The following is a 23,010-nucleotide window of genomic DNA, read 5'->3' as shown; positions in this document are numbered from 1 at the left end:
ATCCATCTTGAAACTAGTATTTTTCCATGATGATTGAATAAAGGATTCTGGGGGAACATCCTTTTAAGGCAGGGGTTCTTAACCTTTATACCTTCACACCTCCCATGTTCACACCCCCGTGGGTGCCATTTTGTGCACAGCCTAGCCCTGCCCCCTCACCTGACAGGAAGCTAAGGGGCATGGCTAGGACTATAAGAACTCTGCCAGGGAGCTCAGTCGGGGCCCAGCATCTGAGGGAGACAGAGGCATGCCCAGAGCTCCTGGCTGATGAGGCTGAGACCTGGCCGGGGCCTCCCACAGCCGCCTTCCCTCAGGCCAGCGAAGGCTTCCCTGCTTGGGCCGCCGAGGCTTGGCCAAACCTGCCAGCAGGGCTACCCTATGACCTAGAGGAACCCAAGGCTCTACTGGTGCCTGGCGATTCAGAGGACAGGCCTGAGCTGAAGGCCCGTCTTGAACCCTGAGGCCTGCCTAAACCCTGGGACCTGGCGAACCAGCTGGATGCTGGACGCAGCTAATTCCCAAGTCCAACGACTGGTGGCGCTGTGGGGTGAGTGAACCCCGTTACAATGCCTAAATGAATAATATGAGCTTTTTACTTTGAACCTTTTCCTAACAAATTTACATAATATTTGAAGATGAAAGTCGGCAATGCTCGCGTACTGTTATTGTAGTGTGTCGTCGCATAGGCCTAATTGATTCGCACTGCTATTGTAGTGTGCCAATCTCTAGAAGTTAATAAGAAATTAATGTTTATATTTCCTCATAATTAATATTATGAATTAAAATTATAAGCTTTAGAATTTTATCCAGTGAGAAGGTAATTGTGATAAATTTTCTGGGAGGCACCTCACACCTCCCCTGGGGAGGCACACCTCACTGGTTAAGAACCCCTGGTTTAGACGTACCCTCAATGTGCAGCGGCAGTCAAAAAAAAACAACCCACCAAACAAACAAACATTAAATTATTAAAAAAGGGATTGAAAATGAGACCTAGAATACCTTATTGCCTCTATATACATCCATGGTACGTCCACATCTTGAATGATGCATGCAGATGTGGTCACCTCATCTCAAAGAAGATATATTGGCATTGGAAGAGGTTCAGAAAAGGGTAATAAAAATGATTAGGGGTTTGGCACAGGTGCCCTATGAAGAGAGATTTAAAAGACTGTGACTTTTCATCTTAGAAAAAAGGAAACTAAGGGGGGATATGATAGAGAACTATAAAATCATGATAGATATGAAGAAAATGAATAAGGTAAAGTTATTTTCTTGTTCCCATAACATAAGAACTAGGAGTCACCAAATGAAATTAATAGGTTAAAACAAAAGGAAATTTATCTTCATGCAGGGCACAGTCAACCCATATAACTCCTTGCCAGAGGATGTTGTGAAGACCAGAACTTAAAATAAATTCATGGACCATCAATACTTATTAGACAGATTGAATAGAAATACTATCCCTCAATCGGTATTAGAGGTTGATAGATCAAAATTACTTCACAGAATTAATTACAATTAATTTACAAATTTCACAGTTACCCTGGGTTTGAATAAAGACATTAACTGGTTAACACACTACAAAACCAATTTCCTCAGCCTTCAATATCTGCATTTTCACATAAAAAACTATGAATGGGATACATCCAGCCGACTTAATTAGCTTCATTAACATGGGTCCTACTATGTGCAGGTACTCCTTTTGCTATTATATATGTGTGTGTGTATATATACATATATATTGGATTCTGCTATTTCTACTCCAACCCATCTGATGAATTGGATTCACCAAAGCTCACGATACTATATATTTCTGGTAGTCTCTAAGGTGCCACAAGTCTGCTCATTGTTTTCACATATTAGAAAGACAATCTAGATAAAGTAATATATTTCGTTGGACCATCCTTCTGTTGGTGAAAGTGGCAAACTTTTGAGCTAACAGAAGTAGGTCTAATAAAAGATATTATCTTACCCACTTTCTCTCTCTAGTATCCTGGCACCAACATCACTACAACAACAACAATGCATGTGCAATATTAACAAATTACAAAAATATATTTTCAGAAGAGTATCCTGTGACAAGTATCTCAGTTAAGAAAGCTATATTAATGAAGGAAGGATGGAAAACATGGGGAAAACAAGAAAAAGTCATGGTAATGGCTAGGAGGAGATGAATCTGTCATGCAATCAATGAGAAAAGAGAAGTGAAGATAAAGTAATGAGACTCTGAGGATGGGGAAGAGGGATAAAACTGATGGAGGAATTTCTGGAGATGGGGAAACAGGATAATGCATGAGACAAAACAAGTGTGGTACAGAAAGAACTGAAAGGAGTAATGGATAAATAAAGAAACAAACCACAATTAATGAAAAATAGGACAGTATATAGGAAAAAGAAAAAAGTACAAAAAGGCTGATGGAAAGAAATGAATGCAAAGGAGTTCAAGTTTAAATAACTACATTAATTACGACGGTGCTGCAACAAATAGAACATTAACTCTGCAGTACGTATTAGATGGGCAGACTGCTGTGTCTCCACAGACACGATTGACTTTATGGACATTGCAGTCTGCTCATTTTCAAGAATATTCAGTAGCAGAACTTAAGTGAAAAATGACATGGGATGTAACAGGAGGATGTCTGGATATACTGAGTATTGTTCAGGATAGAAAAAATGAGTAGGCCCAGATCCACACTTTGGGATACTTAGGTTAAAATGGATTACAAAATGAAAAACATTACTATTAATATCTTATCAATATAGAATATTTCTAGGATCTGGGCCTTTAACACTGTTCCTTGTTCACTCTGTCCCCCTCGCCCCACCAAAAAGTTTCCTTCCAAAGGGCAGAAGATCTCTCATTACCCATGTGGCCCTCTCAATGTTAAACTTTGGAAAATAGCACAGTCAATGAATGTGCTACAGAAGCTCCATTGAAGGATTGGTGTATATCACTTTTTAGCTTTGCTTTTTGGGTTCCTCACTGAATACTTAAGAAGATTTATAGCCAGGTCCTTGAGCCTCTATTTATCTAGATTTTGGAAGACCTTTTCCTTAAATCCTTGATTTATCAAAGGCATAACTAAAATATGTTTAAATCTTTATCAAGATTCCATAAAAGTCTTGAATAAACTGTAATAACTTTTCCTCAAATTCCTTCCAGTTACCATGAAAATCTTCTTTTAAATATTACATGTTATACAGGTAGAAAAAAAGTTGACCTCATTTACTTAAAAATGTACTTACAAAAATGTATAACTCTACGTTATTTTATTTGAGATTCATGTAATATCTCCAAGTTTTGACAGTAAATCTTACAAATATTGTAATAAAATAAAGTACACTGTCGTTCAAAAATTTGCACATGTATTGTGTGATGGGTTCTATCACAGACATCCTCTTGGAGTTGTCCCCTTGTATGCTGATCTAGCCATAGATGCCTGCCTTCCTTCAGGGCCAGGAGAGGCTGGATCCATGTGCCCTCTTTCCTCCTCATTGCTCAGGGGCTGGGAAGGCTGAGGCTGTGCTCCTTTCTCCCTCCACTCTTCCAGGCTGAGGTGGCTGAGGCCACATGCCCTCCTCCCTCCATGCTGTCCCGGGGCCAAGGAAGCTGGGTCCATGTGTCCTCCTCCTTCCCCTGTGTTCTAGGGCTGAGGTTCTATGGGGATCAGGGGAGGAGGCCTGGCTCCGGTGGGGGGCAGGGCCTGGGCCAAAGCGGTGAGGCTGGGGATAGGGCTGAGGGTTTACCTCTCTCAGCCCTACCTTCTCCCACTCCTCATGCTCTCCACCAATCTGTCCTGCTGGACCAGAAGCTCTGCTCTCTCCCAGCCAGGGCACAGAGTCGGTGTTACTGCCCCACCTTCAGTTGAGCTCTGGGAGGGATCCACTATAATGACTCAGTATCCAGGATCACAGCCCATAAAGAGGACCAATACCTAAAATAAATCAATCTTATTCTGTATAAAGGTGTTATACAGAGAAAGTCATAAAGGCACCCACCCCATTTATCAATGAAACAGAGATGTGCACTCTATGTCCCCCCAAAAAACAATTATTTACACTGGGCTTAATAATAACCAAAAGTGTTTTTTATTAAGTATAAAAAATAGGGTTTAGGGGATTGCAAATGAAAACAGATAGATCAACGTAACTTGCTAAAAATATAAGGAGAAGTCCTGTGGCACCTTACAGACTAAAAGAGCATAATTTTTTGTGGATACAGATTGCCTCGTCAGTTGCATAGTAAAGTGCATCTGACAAACTGTTTTTTACCTATGAAAGCTTATGTCCAAATAAATCTTTTAGTCTGTAAGGTGCCACAGGCAGCCTTGTTGTTATTGCAGATACAGACGAAGGTGGCTATCCCGGTGTTATAAGTTACTAAGTTAAAATAAACAAAAGATGCCAGCACATTCTAATATACTAAGACACTTTTTGCATGCATATTTTACCCCCAAACAGTTGTTCTTATTTCAGGTAAAATGCTTCAAGTCAGAGCTAATTTATTATCTGGCCTGGGTTTAGAGCTTTTTTTTAAAAAGTTCTTTAGAGTCCTTTGTTTTCAGATTTCTATATATGTGTATTCTTTTAGGGTGGTTGAGGCATTTTCAAAGGCATGTTGAGGACAAAGAGCTGATTGCTTCCATTCCTTAAATCTAGACTATACCTCACTGTTGATAGACAGATGTAGATTAGGCACATCGAAATTCCTAATGAAGCAGGGATTTAAATATCCCGTGCTTCATTAGCATAAACATGGCCACCGCTTTTTTTTAAACAGCGCTTTTTCGAAAAAAACAGCAGTCTAGATGCGGATCTAAAAAAATACCAACAACCCTTTTTCGAAAGATGCTGTAAACCTCAAAAAATGAACCCTTTTTTGAAAGATCCTGTAAACCTCAAAAAATGAGGTTTACAGGATCTTTCAAAAATGAGTTTATTTTTGACAGATCTGCATTTGTCATTAAGTCTGCCATTTTTTGATTTATCCACAATAACTCCAAGATCTTTTTCGTGAGTGGTTATAGCTAAATTAGTTGATCATATAGAGATACTATCCCAATGGATAGTTGGGATTATTTTTTCCAATGTGCATTACTTTACATTTATCCACATTGAAATTCATTTGTCACCCATCACTGGCATATTTCTTTGCATTGAATTCTAGGGCTTATCCCTTCTCCCACTGAAATCATGAGAAAATCCAACCCATTATATTTGTACACATCAATATTGTAATCTAGAACAGTGGTTTTCAAACTATGGGGGGTTGTGGAATGTCAGGCACTGGGTCTCATTGCTGAAAGATGATCAGGTGACTAATAGGAGTACTAAGGCAGGCTAATTACCTGTCCTGGCACCATGGAATCTGCTGAGCCTCAAAAGCAGCCAGAACAGACCTGGCTCCTAGGTGTTAGGAGAGAAAGCATTCAGGACTCCATGCACTTCTCCTACTCTGAGCACTAGGTCCACACTCCATTGGATGGGAACCTTCTGCTGGCTTCTTTTGGGATGTAGCATGGTCTGCAGTGCCAGGTGAAGCAGGAAGTCTACCTTAGCACTACTATTGCACTGCAGACCAGGAGCCACTCAAGATAACAACCTCCTACTGCAACCCTGACCCCCAAAGCCAGAGCCACCTTCTACATGCCAAAGCTTTCATACTCAGTCCCACCCCAGAGCCCACACTCTGGTTAAATTATGTTGGCTTGAGGGTATCAGCAATTTTCTTCAACTGACTCATAAAAAAAAAAAGTTTGAAAACCACTGATCTGGAAGGTTGGCACAGTAATTTAATTCACTAAACCTGTTTTCAGATACTTCAGACTCCTTGTACTTGAAGAAATGTTGTCTCATTCTGTTTTATGAAGTGGTATAGTTCTTAAATGCCTTACCCTTAAAGCACTGGTAATTTTTTTTTAGAAAAATCTTCTCTGTAATGAAAAGAATTAAGTTAAGTGACTTTTGGTTTGTTTTATTTAATTTTCAAGAGACACATTTACATACTTAAGATGCTTAGAAAATGCTCAATTCTCCAGTTTATAAAAGGAAAAAAGAAACAGTAGAGAAAAAAGTCCTCTTTGCTTTTTCAAAAATGTAACTTAATTGTTGCTTTCTGATTCTTGCATGGTTGCCTTGGAATAAACTAATTTCCCTAATTGCAATTTTATTTTAAAAGATCATTATTAAATCCAAAGTTCTGCAGTGAATGCCATTGTACTGGCAATCTAGGTACAATATTTCTTGCTCTGTTTCTTGGTGAGGTTATAGTACAATCCTGACAGCACTGAACAAGAAAAACAATAAGTAGATTTTTGATCCTGATGTTGTGGTTCAACATGCAAGTATATTAACTCATTCTCAAAGGCTGCATCAAATTAGACTGTGCTTTAACTTGGTCCAACATACCCTGCCTATCTATACAAGAGCCACAAATGCTGCCTTTCAGCCTTTATACTTAACACCTATTCAGGGAGATTGGATTTTATTGTATCTTATTCACCCTTTAAACTAGTTTGTGAAGGTGATAAGTATCATCCCTATGCTATTATTTAGCTCTCAGAGAAATAATTTTGCTTGAAGTAGTATAGTATTTATATTCCTTTATATTCCTTAGGCAGAAAAATGAAGAATTTAAGATGAAAATGGATTGGCTGATGGAAAAAATTGCAGGGGTAATATAAATGAATAAACATGTCCTTTCAACTTTAGGGAAGCAGCATCCTTTGATGTCCAGAATCATCAGAAATACTCTCCCTATCCCATGGTGCCATACTACTGTTATCTTTAAGCACCAGTAGTGATAATGTTTCTGGCAGCCTAACACCTTTTAATCTTGTTAAAGCCTACTTTGCAACTAAGCAATAAGTTTATTAATAGTACCTCCTTGAGTCTTGAGAAAAAGGGGATCTCCAACATTTAGACCATGTTACATTTTTTTTGTTTCTAACTAAGATTTTTATATTCAGACACTGAATTAACTGGAATGTTTTGGGCTTTGTTTCCAAAAGCTTTTAATAGAAATAGCAATATACCATTATTGACCAGTTTTTTAAAAACTATTCAGAGCTCTGAAGTTTTAAGCAGCACACACAGCATATTGTAAACATGCTGACACCAGATAAAAAGGCAAATACCAACCTCTTGCACTAAAACAATAGTATAATCTTGAAAAATGATCCAAAGCATGGAAAGTATTTGCTATAAATATATTAAGGGTAAGTCCTGCAATGATATTGCAATATTATTGCAATGATAATGGTCATAGACACTTACAGTATTCCATGTGTTAGAAATGAAATGTCATGCACCATTCAGAAAGAAACTTTTTGTTTGGGTTGGGTGTGAAATTTTGTGTGTGTTTGTACAGTCCCTAATAAAAATGGGCTCTGGTCCTGATTGGGGTATATGAGTGGCAAAAATATGTAATTATTCTTTAGAAGGTTTTCCATTTGAGACATGATACAAAAATAAAAGAAACTCAAATAAAATGATAGCGTGATTTTCAAAGATATATACTAATAATTGAATAGCAACACTTCAGGAGAAAATAAAAGAAAATAAATATATTATTCTAAAAAATGGGGAAGCTGTCAAATTAATTTGTCAGTATTATTGCATTCTCAACCTAAATGCCTACCACATCCACAATGATTGAAAAACTGGATTAAATATTGCCTGAATTTAGAAGCAGTATTGTCATGCTGGGTATTCCACTTTTAGCAGTTAGGCTTTCCAAAGTAATGGTATTGGCTTAAAAAAATCAATGAGATTCCTTAAAAAAATAGAGGGGAAAACTGTTTTTTTAAATTATATTCTGACTTTTGAGCCTTTAGGATTCAAATTTTCAAGCTTTTCTCAACAAGAATCAACAATATAAACTTACTTTTAAAAATATGTACATTGAGATTTTCTCATGCTCCTGGGATTCTAGCATTTGGAACATCAAGAAAAAATATCAAGTGTTGTGAGATATGTTTTAAAGTTATCAACTGAGTGAAAACAGAAGAGGAAGAGGTGACTGTGCCATGCTTTATAGTAGACAATAAAATTTGAAAATTGGCTGATTTTGATACTAACAGTTTCTAGAGTTAGAAATATCAGTTTCTCTAAAATTTCTAAGGTAATTTGTACTAAACTGCATCATCACATCCAACATCTCCGACTCATCTGTGGAAGTGGGTTTTAGAAGGGTAGCTGTGTTGGTCTGTAACTGAAAAAACTTTTTAAAAAAGTGAATAATCCTGCAGCACCCTAGGGCATGTCTACACTTGCAGCCTATTTCAGAATAGGGCTGCAAATGTAGGCATTCGGAATTGCAGATCAAGCCCGGGATTTAAATATCCCGCGCTTGATTTGCATCTTCCCAGCCGGGCGCCATTTTTTGAAATTTACAAGCTCGGAATAACTGCTCGCGTCTACACGCGGCAGTGAAACGGGCGTTCGAAATAAAGCCCTATTTCTAACTACCTGTTAAACCTCATTGCAGGAGGAATAACAGGTAGTTCAAAATAGGGCTTTATTTCGAATGCCCGTTTCACTGCCATGTGTAGACACGGGCAGTTATTCTGGGCTTGTAAATTTCAAAAATGGCGCCCGGCCGGGAAGATGCAAATCAAGTGCAGGATATTTAAATCCCGGGCTTGATTTGCAATTCCGAATGCCTACCTTTGCTGCCCTATTCTGAAATAGGCTGCAAGTGTAGACATACCCTTAGAGACTAACAAAAAATGTAGATGGCTTTTGTTAGTTTCTAGGGTGCCACAGGACTGCTCTATCATCACACATACATCTTTAGGAAATCTTCTAGATCAAAACACTACCTGACCTTTGGGTAATTCAGAATCAATATTGATTTTGTATACAGTTTTCACATTTGGCCTCCCTGCACTATATTGGTTTTACATCAATGGGGCCATGTTTTTACTCTGAGTCAAATGAGAGGCTTTGGGTAATCATGAGCAGGTTTTGGGGGTCCACCAACCAGGGTCAGTGCACAGTTGCTGGGGTGCACAAAACTGAAGCCCCATCATATCCCAGTTGCATGGCAGGAGACTGGACTCGATGACTTCTCAAGGTCGCTTCCAGTTCTAGGATTCTAGGATTCTATGTGGGGCTGAAGCCTGAGGCCCTAAATACCCCTACTCTAACCTAAAGCCAAAATCTGGGCGATTGAGCTTCACAGGAGCCCCTGTGGTTTGAGGTCCCTGGGCAGTTGCCCTGCTTGCTATCCCCTAATTCTGGTCCTGGTTTTTATACGCAAAAAAATATCTGTGGCATGGGTGGGCTGTGGAGATTTTATACCATGGTGGGAGTGGGGTACTGAGAAACAAAAAGATTGATAATTTCTGACTTTATAATACAGCAATTTTACAATACAGAGTATGTAGACAAAATCAAACACACAATGTATGTACCTAGTATCCCTGATGTACTTGTACAGATTGTGATGAAGCCAGTAGTGCCAAAAGTGCCCTATTTTTAGCAATGGTACCGCAAATAAAGCTAGAGCATGTTTGCAATTATATCTCAAATAGCAGTGTAGATACACCCAAAGACAGAAGAAATTAGTGTCACTGGAATAACAAATCATTTGCATGATTAAAAATACCCTAAATTCTTACTTGCTCATATCCTATGCTGATTAAATATATCAGTAAAACACCTATGTAAACGTGGACCAGGGTAAATATGGGAGGTGTTAGTTCCACAAAAAGCATACATGGTATTCTCTATGCAAACTCAAAGTAAAATATAATAGAACATACTCCATAAGTTGTTCTGATAGAGACAACATTAACCTTCCAAACACAAGTACTGATGGAGAATGAACCAATGGTAAAGTTCAACATGGATGACCTTGATGACAACTCTAGCAAAAGTTAAGGATCAGAGTGATAGAAATGGGAATTATTTAATAGAACAAAGATTTTCATTTATGGATTAAGAAGATTTTTTTCATAAATTCGGGCTTATTAGTTGGAAATAACAAAGCAGAAGGACCTGCGATATATTAGTTGATTTCAGAATTACTATGAGTCAACAATGTGATGTAGCTGAGAAAAAGAAAAATGCAGTCTTAGAATGTATCAGCAAGGTATTTTCAGAAGGAATAAGGAAGTTTTAATGCCACTCTACAAGGCAGTGATAAGACCATATCTCAAATACTGTGGGAAATTTTGATCACCCATGTTTAAGAAAAATGAATTCAAATTGGAAGAAATACAGAAAAGGGCTATTAGGATGATCCTATTTTATGAGCTTGTTCCATGTAGTAAAATTAATGTTGAGTAATTATTCTCTATAAATATATCAGAGGGGTAAGAAAATAATAAAAAAATAAAACAACCTGAGAGAAAAGCTATTTAGGTTAAAAGACAATGTTTGAACAAGATTAATTCAATATAAACTGAATTGAATAAATTTAGTTTGGAAATTATAAGATGGTATCTAACCATCATAGGGCATAAGGTTCTGGAACAATCAGAAAATAGGAAGAATGGGAGCAAACAACCTCGGATGGTATGATAGCAAGGGTCTGGGCTTGGATGAACAAGTCCTGTGTTCCTACAAATCTGTACACTTCCTCTTTATTCTTTGTCTAAAAACTGTGTTAATCTATTTCAGCTTTTATAAATTCCTTCTTATCATAACCAATTGCGTAAAAGCACCAAACACCTTTTCCATTTGTTTCCCAGCTGAAACCATCTCACACTAATTCACAGCACACCCCTTCTTTGCAAGATCCAGCTCCAAAATGAAGGTCTAGCCGTATTCCCAAATTTATCATGCAAAGAGAACCATTCAGATATAGATATATAAGGGAATGGGCCAGCTACTTCCAGGCAAACATCTCCTCTTCTGCTGGAATCCAAGGAGAGCACTTCCGTGGGGAGAAATTCAGATGTTGGCAACAGCAATTGGATAGACTAGGAAATGAGTTAGTATTTTCCCTTCCAGCAGCAGTGCTGGTATTCTCCAACAAAGATAATCTTAGCGGGTATACTTGATATATAAAAAATTTAAGATGGATTCTAATTTCTTTTGCAGCAATGCCCAGGACTGGTATATCACAGGGGGGAAATATCAAGATCAAAACTTATTGACAGAAATATTTTCTGGATGTTACAACATGGGATGTCATAATGGGGCATGCATCTATTTTCCAGCAATGTTAAAGTGCAATCACTAAATTGAGTACCTTCTGTTGGATACAAAGAGAATGAGGAAATCTGTGCTGATATAATTGAATACCTTTCAGCTACAAATTGATAAAGAGTTGTTGCAAACATTAAAGAGGAAAGAAGGGCAAGCATCTTAATTCTGATTGATGAGTCAACAACATTAAGTAAGTAAGCAAGCAGTTCTAACTGATTACTTCAAAGCTCAGCTGTGAATATATGAAAAGATGTTTCTTTGTTTTTTTTGTTGCACCATTTTCTTAAAATTGCTTACTTCACTATAGGAACAAAATGAACTTTCTTCACTCTACGATTTTTTATAGACAATTCTGTTTAATTGTATAACAACAGATTGGAATTTTTTGTTTGCAAGGTGGAAGGTGTGAAAAGGATAGGGTTAAACCACTGTAGTTTTGATCAGATAGCAGTATGCTGTTTACCATGCAACCTACTTGGACATGCTGAAAACTTAAAACAACAACTTAAAACAACAGCCACAATTTAAAAAAAATGTATATTTCTGCGCATCTCTTACACTCTCTGGCATTTATATATAGAGCTAAATAGCTGCTTCCTTGCTACTTCTCTGATGTGTGATATCAGGGAGCAATCTAAACTTACTAGGATTAAAATTATCCTTATATAACTGAAATATGATAATGTAGCTAGCATGTACAGTTTTTTATTATGTAACCTATCAAAAATGCATGAAAATAAAATTACGAATTTAAAACTCATTCTTTTCATCCAATGTATCTTATATTGTTTCTTCCACAATGACTGTCATTTCAAAACCATTTATTAAAAGGGTTGTTGATGCCATACCTGGCCAGCCTTTAAAAGAAAATTGAAATACCCGAGGTCAAAATTATTATGTTTTCATTGTCATGGATAGCTCCTGTCATGGATAGCCCTAACATGCTGAGAAATAGGGATTCCAGGATTAACTGGTGAATATGTCATTAATATAAATTCTTTTGGGATAGACAGTACACAGTCAAGACAATTTCAGTTCAAAATTGAGTACTTACTATAATAACCAGAATGTAGGAAGGATCTGGTAAGAAGAGGGAATGACATTGGTTCTTGGTTTAGTCATTACAGGTATGTTTTGCAATATGTAACCCTCCCAATTAAGACATTGAATTTAGATTAAGGGTAGGACCAGAATTTAGGGTAAGGAAGATTGGATAAAAAGAGTTTTCTTCTATGTTTCAAAAGTTAAATGCATTCAGATCCGTTAAGCAAAATATGAACCTATAGATTGGTATGGGTAAGTTTTAAGATGAAACCAGACCTGGGTAAATCATTCATACTGGCTAACTTTCAAATTTTGCCTCTTTTTTCCCATTTAGGAAGCATTCACAAAAGAATTACTATATTATAAACTTGTAATTATTTTATTTGTATGTTTTTGAACTATGTTTGTCTCTAGGTGAGTAATTTAAACACTGTATTTAGATTTGTTGTTCAGACTAGAGCTAATTGGACAAAAGGTCAGAAGTCCCAACAATATCAAAATGTCACATTTTGAATTTTTTGGAGATAAAGTCTCATTTTTTTAAATCTATTTTTGTGGAGAATTTTGAAGCTTTCAGTCCTCCTCCCTCTGCCCCCTATTAGAAACCTGAAATCTCAAAATCCTCCATAGAATGCAATTTCCATCCTCTGGAGAGGTATAATTGAATTTTAAAAATTCTTCTTTGTTGACTACTTAAATTTTTTAAAAATCGGTATTGTTATTTTGTTCCTATACATATTATGCTACAGGACAACTCCTCACCTTTGAAGTTAGTGCAGATTTTGAGCTAACCTAGGCAACTAAACTGTTTGGGTATGTCTACACTACAAAGTTAGTTTGAACTAACGGACGTTAGTTCGAACTAACTTTAATAGGCGCTACACTAGCGTTCCGCTAGTTCGAATTTGAATCGAACTAGCGGAGCGCTTAGTTCGAACTAGGCAAACCTCATTTTACGAGGATTAAGCCTCGTTTGAACTAGCTAGTTTGAATTAAGGGTTGTGTAGCCCCTTAATTCGAACTAGTGGGAGGCTAGCCCTCCCCAGGTTTCCCTGCTGGCCACTCTGGCCAACACCAGGGAAACTCTATGCCCCCTTCCCAGCCCCAGACCCCTTAAAGGGGCACGGGCTGGCTACGGTGCCCGTGCCAGGTGCAAGCCTGCCAGCACCCAGCCAGCAGACCCTGCACCTGGCACGGCACAGAGCCACCCACCCAATGTCCCCCAGCCAACCCCCTCTTCCCGGGACCAGGCTGGAGGCTCCCGGGAGCTTGCCCGGGACCGCAAGAGGCAGGCACCTGCCTGGGCTAGTGCGGACATCGTGGACCTCGTCCACGATCTCCGCACTAGGCACAGGAAAGTGGCCGTCTAGGGCAGGAGAGCTGCCAGCCTGGCCACCCAGGAGCAGGTGTGCATGAAAATCAAGGGGGTCCACTGAGACCCCCGACCCTGAGCCCTGAGCTTACAATGGCCGTCCTGGGTCAGACCAAAGGTCCATCTAGCCCAGTAGCCTGTCTGCCGACAGCGGCCAACCCTAGGGACCCTGGAGGGGATGGACCGAAGACAGTGACCAAGCCATTTGTCTCGTGCCATCCCTCTCCAATCTTCCACAAACTTTGGGCAGGGACACCACTCCTACCCCCTGGCTAAGACTACTCCATGGACCCAACCTCCATGACTTGATCTCACTTCCCTTTAAACTGTGTTCTAGTTGTAGCCTTCACAGACTCCTGCAGCAAGGAGTTCTACAGGTTAACTATTTGCTTTGTGAAGAACAACTTTCTCTTACTAGTTTGAAGCCTACTACCCATTCCTTTCCTTTGGTGTCCTCTAGTCCTTCTTTATGGGAACTCATGAAGAACTTTTCTGAATGCACCCTCTCCTCCCAACCCCTGCTTTTAGAGACCTCTATCCTGTCCCCCCTCCATCTCCTCTTTTCTAAGCTGAACAGTCCCAGTCTCTGTAGCCTTTCTTCATCTGGGACCTGTTCCCAACCCCTGATCATGTTAGTTGCCCTCCCCTCTCCCAGCCATTCTCTTCCCCTCTCCCACCTCCTTTTCCCAGTCTCCCCCAGTTTTGTTCAATAAAGACAGAGTCAATGTTGGAAGAAACGTTATCTTTATTTTGTACATCAATAAGAAGGGGGGCTAGGGAAGGGTAAGTGGAAGGAGGTGAGGGAGGAATGGGGTACGAGCCCCCGATGGGGAGGACTGGGCTGGCTCTGCTGGCTTCTGGGGGTGGAAGCTCTCCTGCAGCCCCCCAATTGCCCCCTCTTCCCACATGGCAGCCTGCGGCAAGTGCAGCCGGGCTGATGGCTGAGTGGTGTGATGTGGCCAGTGTGGGTACTCCGGGCACTCCAAGCCAGAACTTCTTTGCAACTTTTCTTCTTCTTAGAACTGTGTGTCCGGGGTGGGGGTCGGGACCCTTTAAGAGCAGCCCTCGGCTAGCCTGAGACAGCATCTCCATGCTCTAAGTCCTCCTCTTATGCCCTGCCGGCACTGCTTCCGGCCATCCTTAAGCCCTGTTCAGAGTCCACTCAATGTGGACTTGCTAGTTCGAATTAGCAAAATGCTAATTCGAACTAGTTTTTAGTTCTAGACGCGTTAGTTCGAATTAGCTTAGTTCAAATTAACTAATTCGAACTAAGTTAGTTCGAACTAGCGCTGTAGTGTAGACGTACCCTCAAGTACTACTGTATCATGTTATAGGGCTCATTTTTCAAACCAGCACTTCAGTGCCTTCTATCATGTTTCCTCCTATAAATAGGAGGAGCTCTGCTTAAATATCTAAAAGCCACTTCATAACCTTGGTATTCCTCCTTAAACACCTTCTGTTCAGCTCAACAATGCTTAAGTAGCTGGTACAAAAGACAGGACTATGCAGCACTTTAAAGACTAACAAAATGGTTTATTAGGTGATGAGCAATATGTGAAGAAGTGGTTCTGGCCCATGAAAGCTCATCAGCTAATAAACCATCTTGTTAGTCTTTAAAGTGCTGCATAGTCCTATCTTTTGTTTCAGCTAGACCAGACTAACATGGCTGCATCTCTATCACTAAGTAGCTGGTGCGTGAGACCATTGCTTATTATGATGAACCGTATTGCCTCATTCCTATCTTGTGCCCCCCATCAACTGTCTGTTATTGACATCTGTTGTCTCTTGGGCCATGACTATACTAGGAGGTTATTTCAAATATACTAAATTCAATTTATGGATACCCAAGTTAAAAAATTCCATTTCCTGACCATGCAGAAGAACAGAATGTAGTCTAAGATAGGCTCCATTAATGTGGACATGCTATCTTGGACTCAGAGCCCCAGGAAGCACTCTGGAGAGCTGCAGGAAGCCTCCTGGAATTTCTGGAAGCCTCCTGGAATTCAAAAAGTTTGAATTAGTGACATTGGAGCTTCCACACTAACGTTATTTTGGACTTGTAAGTTTGGAAATAGCATTATTCCTCATGAAAAGTAGGACTACAGAGTTCACATTCTGTGATCCCTTATTCTGGAATAATGGGTTTGGTTGTATGGATGCATTGCTTACAAATTTGATGTTGGGGGCTAATTTCACACTAAAGTCCTAGAGTAGACTAAGCCTTTTCTTCAGGACAAGAAGGACAGAATGGTAGGACTGGAAGGGACCCCAAGAAGTCATCTAATCCAGTCCCCAGCACTCAGTATTATGAAAACTTTCTTATGTATTTATTCAGTGCCTAGCACAATAGGTCTCTGATCTGTGATTTAGACCCCATAAACATAGGTACTGGGTATGCTGAGGGTGCTATCACCCTCAACCAGCTTCAAGTGATTTTTCATCATATATAGCATTTATAGTTTGGTTTAATGGCTCTCAGCATACCCACTATACAACTTGTTCCAGACCCCACCCTTCATAAATACAAATAAATAATAATCTGTTTGAAAGTGTAATTACAAATCAATTTCCTCTGCTTCTAAGTCAATTTTAGGTTTAACAAAAATATTTTAAATCCTGAGATAAACACATAAGGCTTGTTCTCTTTTAGAACCTTTGGACATAGATTCCAGGATATTGGCATCACTCACCATTTCTGGGGCAAGATTCCTGATTCCTTTGCTTCAAGAGACATGCACCCAAAGTGTGTATCTCTGTTTCTCCTGAGCATATGTCCACTGGCAAGACAGGCCTCTAATGTACTATGATCTCCTGGACCATATTTTTACCCACAAATTATTGACTTACATGGAGCTATGGCACTTTATGTCAGCAGAAGGGCTGCCCATGATGTTTAAACCACCTCCAATTTTGTATCAGAGTCCTACTTGGAATAAGAGGCTTATAAAACTTCTTTGAGAATGATAGCTTAGTTATTCTCTCCTCTTTATATAAAATAATTATTTCCATATTTCCAAATATTTATGACCTGATCTTCATTTTATTGCTGTCTATTTAAACCTGTTTGGAATCTGGCTATACATTCCCAGCATCCCACAGAATTATCAAACTGACTTATCAAACTAACTTATCAAATCTTAGGGAGGGTTTAGCATTTCTTCCTATTCTACTTAGGCTGGTAGGCAGAGCTGCATACTACCTGGCACATCTCCAGGTGGTGGATAGGAGGGGGCCTCTTTTCAGAGGTTTTCTGCAAAATAAGTGCACTTTGTTGTGCGAATATGAAGCCATGGACCAGCAGCAGCAACATTACCAGGGTGTGATGGGACATTGGGCAGTATCTGATGCTCTGAATAAAAGTCGCAAGTGCCCGATGATGATGGTGAATGCAGCCCACTATCAAATAAGGCTGCCCTACCCCCTCACTCTGCTGGTTGAGAGTCTGGTATACTTGGGTCCTGGTTTACTTTGGATAATCCAATTGGCGTATGAACCATGATTGGTCACTGGCATCCAAGGGATAGTGACTCCTTATGTCACCCCAGGGAAGAGAACCCTGACAGAAAATTCCCCACTGCTTTGTGGGTAGGTTCGGGGGATCCAATGGTTATGGGAGTAAACCCAGGCAGATAATCCGTAGAGGAGACCCTAAGGCGGTTAACAATGAGGTTTCATCCAATCTACTTTTCTGGCATCTCCTGCAGTCACCTCAGTTCCTAATGTACTGGCTTTTCTCTCTCCTTTGGATCTAGCTGGGGTGACCAACAGGGGGATAGTGCCATTTGGGCAATACACTTTCCTCAAACACTAGCCCAGGCAATGCAGTGTGCAAGAGGAAACACTTATCCACACACAGATATACACAGCTACTACAGTTGATACAAGAAACCAATCTGCCTCCGGCTTGGTAGCTGGAATGTGCGGATAATGTGTCCTGGACTTGAACCTGATCATGATCTTACAAACATGGATTAAATACGTAAAACAGCAGTCATAGATCAACAGTTACATTAATTGAATGTTGACATTGCTGCTCTCCAGGAAACCAGACTGGCAGATGCTGGATTAGTCAAAGAAACCACCTACACCTTCTTCTGGAAGGGTTTGAGTTCAGAGAAACGCCATCTTTGCAGAGTTGGCTTTGTTGTTTGAAACCATCTGATGAACTTTATCAATACAGCCATAGCTGAATCAGAACGTGTTATATCCCTAAAGCACAGCACCAAGTCAGGATATGTTAACATCATAAGTACTTATGCACCCACACTAAAGTTGTGCACTGAAGACAAGGACCACTTCTATGGTAATCTTCAGAAAGTTGTCGATTCCTGTTAATCCGGTGAACAACTGTACATCCTTGGTGATTTTAATGCAAGAGTGGATGTGATCACCAGTCCTGGCCCACTTGCCTAGGTCATCATGGCATCAGGAAAATGAATGAAAATGGTCAAAGGTTTCTTGAATTTAGTTCTCAGAATCATCTCCCATCACTAATACTTTTTTCAACTTAAAAGACTGTTACAAGGTCTCAAGGCGCCACTCCAGATCCGGTCACTGGCATCAATTTGACCTTGTACTGGTCCGCAGAAAATATCTCAACTCTGTTAAATTTACACATGTGTATCACAGTGCAGATTGTGACACTGATCACTCATTGATTATCAATAGAGTGAAAATTGCTCCAAAGAAACTACATACGTGAAAGGATTGCAGAAAACCAAAGGTTAACATCCTTAGTATTAGATATGCACTGAAATGCTCTGTCTTTGCGGAAGAAGTCACTTGCAAAATGGAAGACAAACCTGTCCAGCAGTCTGTTGATGAGACATGGTCCATGCTGAGTGCTGCAGTATATGAATGTGCCACATCTCCCTTTGGAACACAGAAATTTTCCAACAAAGATTGGATTGCTGAAAATGTTGACATTCTCAGACCTCTTCTTGAAGAAAAAAACAAGGCTTTTCTGAATAACATAAAGAATCCATCACAAAGTTCAAGAGATCAACTTTGCCATACAAGATCTGTTCTTCAGAGAGAATCCAGGCGGTTCAAATAAGTATTGGGTCGATCTGTGTTCTGGAATTCAAAAAGCATTCGATATGAGTGACCTAAAAACCATATATGATGGACTGAAGAAAACACTTGGACCAAACATTACCAAAGTTGCTCCATTGAAACATCTAAATGGACAGATGATCACAGATAAAAACCAACAGATGTCCTGATGGGTGGAACACTACTCAAGTCTTTACTCCCATGAGCATACAATACATCCTGATCTTGATAACCTCATTCCAACTCTTCCAGAAATGTTAGAGCTAGATGTAGAGCCTATGGTAGAAGAGCTTTCCCAAGTGGAAAAGCGACAGGTAATGATGGGATTCCAGCTGAAGTCCTGAAGGCTAATATGGCTGTCCTCATCCCCTTCCTCTATGACTTACTTATAAAATGTTGGCGAGCGGGTGTGATCCCTCATTATATGAGGAACGCAAACATCATTACTCTCTATAAAAACAAAGGTGATAAGGGGGACTGTAACAACTACAGAGGCATCTCTTTGCTAAGCATTACAGATAAAGCATTTGCCCGTGTCATTTTTAACCACCTACAAAAACTCGCAGATCGAGTCTATCCAGAAACACAGTGTGGCTTCAGGGCTGGCAGGTCAACAATGGACATGATTTTTTCTCTTTGACAACTACAAGAAAAATGCAGAGAGGAAAGCCACTGTTTATACCATTTGTGGACTTAGCAAAGGTGTTTGATATAGTCATTAGATCAGGCATGTACAAAGTGTTCTCTAAGTTTGGCTTCCCACCATCTCTACTCAAGCTCATAATATCTTTTCATGAAGATATGAAAGCAACAGTATACTACGATGGATCTACATCTGAACCCTTTGCGGTGAAGAGTGAAGTCAAACAGGAATGTGTCCTTGCTCCTACCATCTTTGGTATATTATTCTCAGTCCTATTAAATTGTGCATTTTTAAACTCACACAGTAATGTATTTTTCCATAAAAGGTTAAATGGTTCTCTTTATAACCTAAAATGACTCAAGGCTAAAACTAAGGTCAAGAAAGTTCTCATTAGAGAACTCCTATTCGCAGATGATGCAGCGCTTGTTGCACATAATCAAGACACGCTACAGGCACTGATGGATTCTCTGAGAGTTAGTAAACTATTCTCACTCGACATAAGCATGAAGAAAACTGTTGTGTTTGCTCAAGATGTATCTCAACCACCCAAGGTCATTCTGAATGACAGTCCATTAGAGGTGGTTCAACAATTCTGCTACCTTGGGTCTACTGTTGCCACAAATCTCTCCATGGACGAAGAACTGAACATCAGAATTGGGAAGGCAGCCACAACATTTGGCAGACCTACAAAACGAGCATGGAACAATCCCAAACTGACATTGAAAACAAAGAGATACTGATATACCAAGCGTGTGTATTTAGTGTCTTGCTTTATGGATCTGCGACCTGGACTACCTGCTCATACCAAGAGAAAATTGAGTAGTTTCCACCTTTGCTGCCTTCACAGAATCATGAATAGTAAGTGGCAAGACAAAGTTTCAAATGTAGATGTCCTTTCAAGAGCTGGAATACCCAGTCTCATAGCAATCTTTAACAACAGAAGACTCCGGTGGCTTGCCCATGTGAGGAGAATGAGTGATAAATGCCTTCCCAAAGATATCTTCTTTGGTGAACTAACAAGTGGAGCAAAAACAAGAGGAAAGCCAAAGTTAAGATTCAAGGATATATGTAAAAACACTATGAAAAGGTTTAACATCAATCCAGGCTCCTGGGAATCTACGTCATCAGTTCGCAACACTTGGCAACAATTATTACAACAGGGCATGTCATTTTTTATAGGACCTGTGCAAGTCATGCAAAAGAACTGTACCTCAATAGGAAAAATTCACAAACTCATGAAAATGGAAGTAGACTGGCATGTAGCTATTGTAATTGAGGGTATGTCTACACTACCCTCCTAGTTCGAACTAGGAGGGTAATGTAGGCATACCGCACTTGCTAATGAAGCCCGGGATTTGAATTTCCCGGGCTTCATTAGCATAAGCGGGGAGCCGCCATTTTTAAATCCCCGCTGCTTCGAACCCCGTGTAGCGCGGCTACACGGGGCTCGAACTAGGTAGTTCGGACTAGGGTGCCTATTCCGAACTACCGGTACTCCTCGTTTCACGAGGAGTAACGGTAGTTCGGAATAGGACCCTAGTCCGAACTACCTAGTTCGAGCCCCGTGTAGCCGCGCTACACGGGGTTCGAAGCAGCGGGGATTTAAAAATGGCGGCTCCCCGCTTATGCTAATGAAGCCCGGGAAATTCAAATCCCGGGCTTCATTAGCAAGTGCGGTATGCATACATTACCCCGCTAGTTCGAACTAGCGGGGTAGTGTAGACATACCCTGACTGTGCAAATCCAATATTGGATGCATAAGCCATGAAAAAAGTTGCAGATTCAGGCACAACTCATAGATTGTCACTGCTGCTGCCTACCACTGTCTCTCAAGACGAATGGGCCATATATATATGTACTTAGGCTGGTTCAGAGTAAAGGAGCTGTGAGGTTTTGTTATATAACCAAAATGGAAAATCACAGAGAGTAGCTTTCTTTGAACACCAAAAATAAGTTTCATTAGAACATGGATGAATAGTATTATCTGTAATGCTAATTGTTCTTCCAATGCTAAGCAGCATTTCTTTCTTTGCTTCATGGTAGAATTTCATCTAGAACAATCTCAAATCGCTCCCATGTAACTTTCTGCTACATTTATCAAGAAATATGCACAAAACATTCATATTATCCACCTTAACATTAGTTCTGGAAATTTTAATGCAAACCTGAAAGTATTGTTTAAGTAGCTGAAAAATCATGTATGATTTAATCATCTGTAGTGATTAAGATTATTATAACCCTAAATATTACAATAGCACACAATATTCTCTAGAAATAAGAATAATAGGATTATATGACCTGATGGCTATAGAAAAATTATTCATGTCACCTACTTCTGTTTTTGACACTTTTTATATTCCACCAATGATTCTAACCCATCATTATTTAGTATTGCACTCTTTTTTTCCTCTCCAATGAGGTTGATGTACTGCACTCCTTCAGTAGCTCCATTATGTGCTATATAGAAGTGTAATGTAATGAACACATTTAGAACAATGCCATTTTTCTTAAGGCGTAAGGCCATGTATCATCAGAATATATCAGTAATTCACATGCTCTGTATCTAGTTATGGAGAAATGACAGTAAAGTCAAATACTGCAGATCTTGCTATGTTGCTTTTTACCTTTATTTGTCCAATAAGAGTTGCTGAATAAAAATGGGCTATGTTAAAAATTATAAAAGGACTACTCTTTTTGCATTATTGGAATGATATTTTTCAAATAAATAATCTTAATTGATTTTATTTTAATTACTATATGATAATTTTCCCAGGATTTCAATGATAAAAGAAAAAGTAAGATTGATATCTTTTTTTTCTGTTTCATCTAATTAAATGCCCATTTTAAACGACTTTCAGCAACTAGTGCCGATTAGAATAATTTCAATGACAAAATAAAGCAAAATTAAAAAGGAATATTTTGTTCTATGTTGTATAGAGAAAAGTGTGTAGAAATTGTAGAATGATTAGCATTGTACTGTACTTTTTTCAAAGATCACCTAGACTCATCTAACACTGCTGAATCTCCACCTTCTGAACAAGCAAGAAAGCAGCATTCATGAAGCTTTGGGCTATGTATTATACATCGACTCATTCTTACTGTGTCACTGAAAATAATGGGGTCATTATAAATTACCCAGCACTGAAAATGTCAGTGCATGATACTTGCTAGGTTAAACAATTCCATTTTTAATTAATTGAAAGAATGAGGTAAATTTTTTGGAAAAAGAAAATAATGTTCTGACCTTACCATGGGTTTCCCTTTTACAGTCAATGCAAGTCATGCTGATTTGACTTTGAATTATTAACTTCATGACCCTTTATGATGGGAAGAGAAATTTGGATACTTGTGTCATCAAGAAATCTTTACTGGCACTGTCTCAAATAAACTTTCTAAAGGAAACCATAAGAGGCCATCTGATTTTTTTCTTTTTGCACTATGTGACTCAACAATGCCTTCAAATTATCTTCAGGATATTCTTTTGAATCAGTCTTTCCACATATTATTATTTTTGAGGAAAAGGATATATAGAATCCTATTTTTAATATTCATTAAATCAACTATTTTAATATGGCTAAAATAATCTCTACCATTACATACACCATCAGAGGAATACGTATGCATAAAATAGTTAACAGTGTCTTGCCTAAATTATTGGCTACCGTAATATGAAATAGGTTTGAACAGGAGTTATGACATTTACATAAGGAAAAAAACCAAGGCCATCTGGAGATGGATA

Source organism: Pelodiscus sinensis, chromosome 5 (assembly GCF_049634645.1).
Source record: "Pelodiscus sinensis isolate JC-2024 chromosome 5, ASM4963464v1, whole genome shotgun sequence".
In the NCBI taxonomy this organism is placed as follows: domain Eukaryota; kingdom Metazoa; phylum Chordata; order Testudines; family Trionychidae; genus Pelodiscus; species Pelodiscus sinensis.
This window is presented reverse-complemented; position numbering follows the sequence as displayed.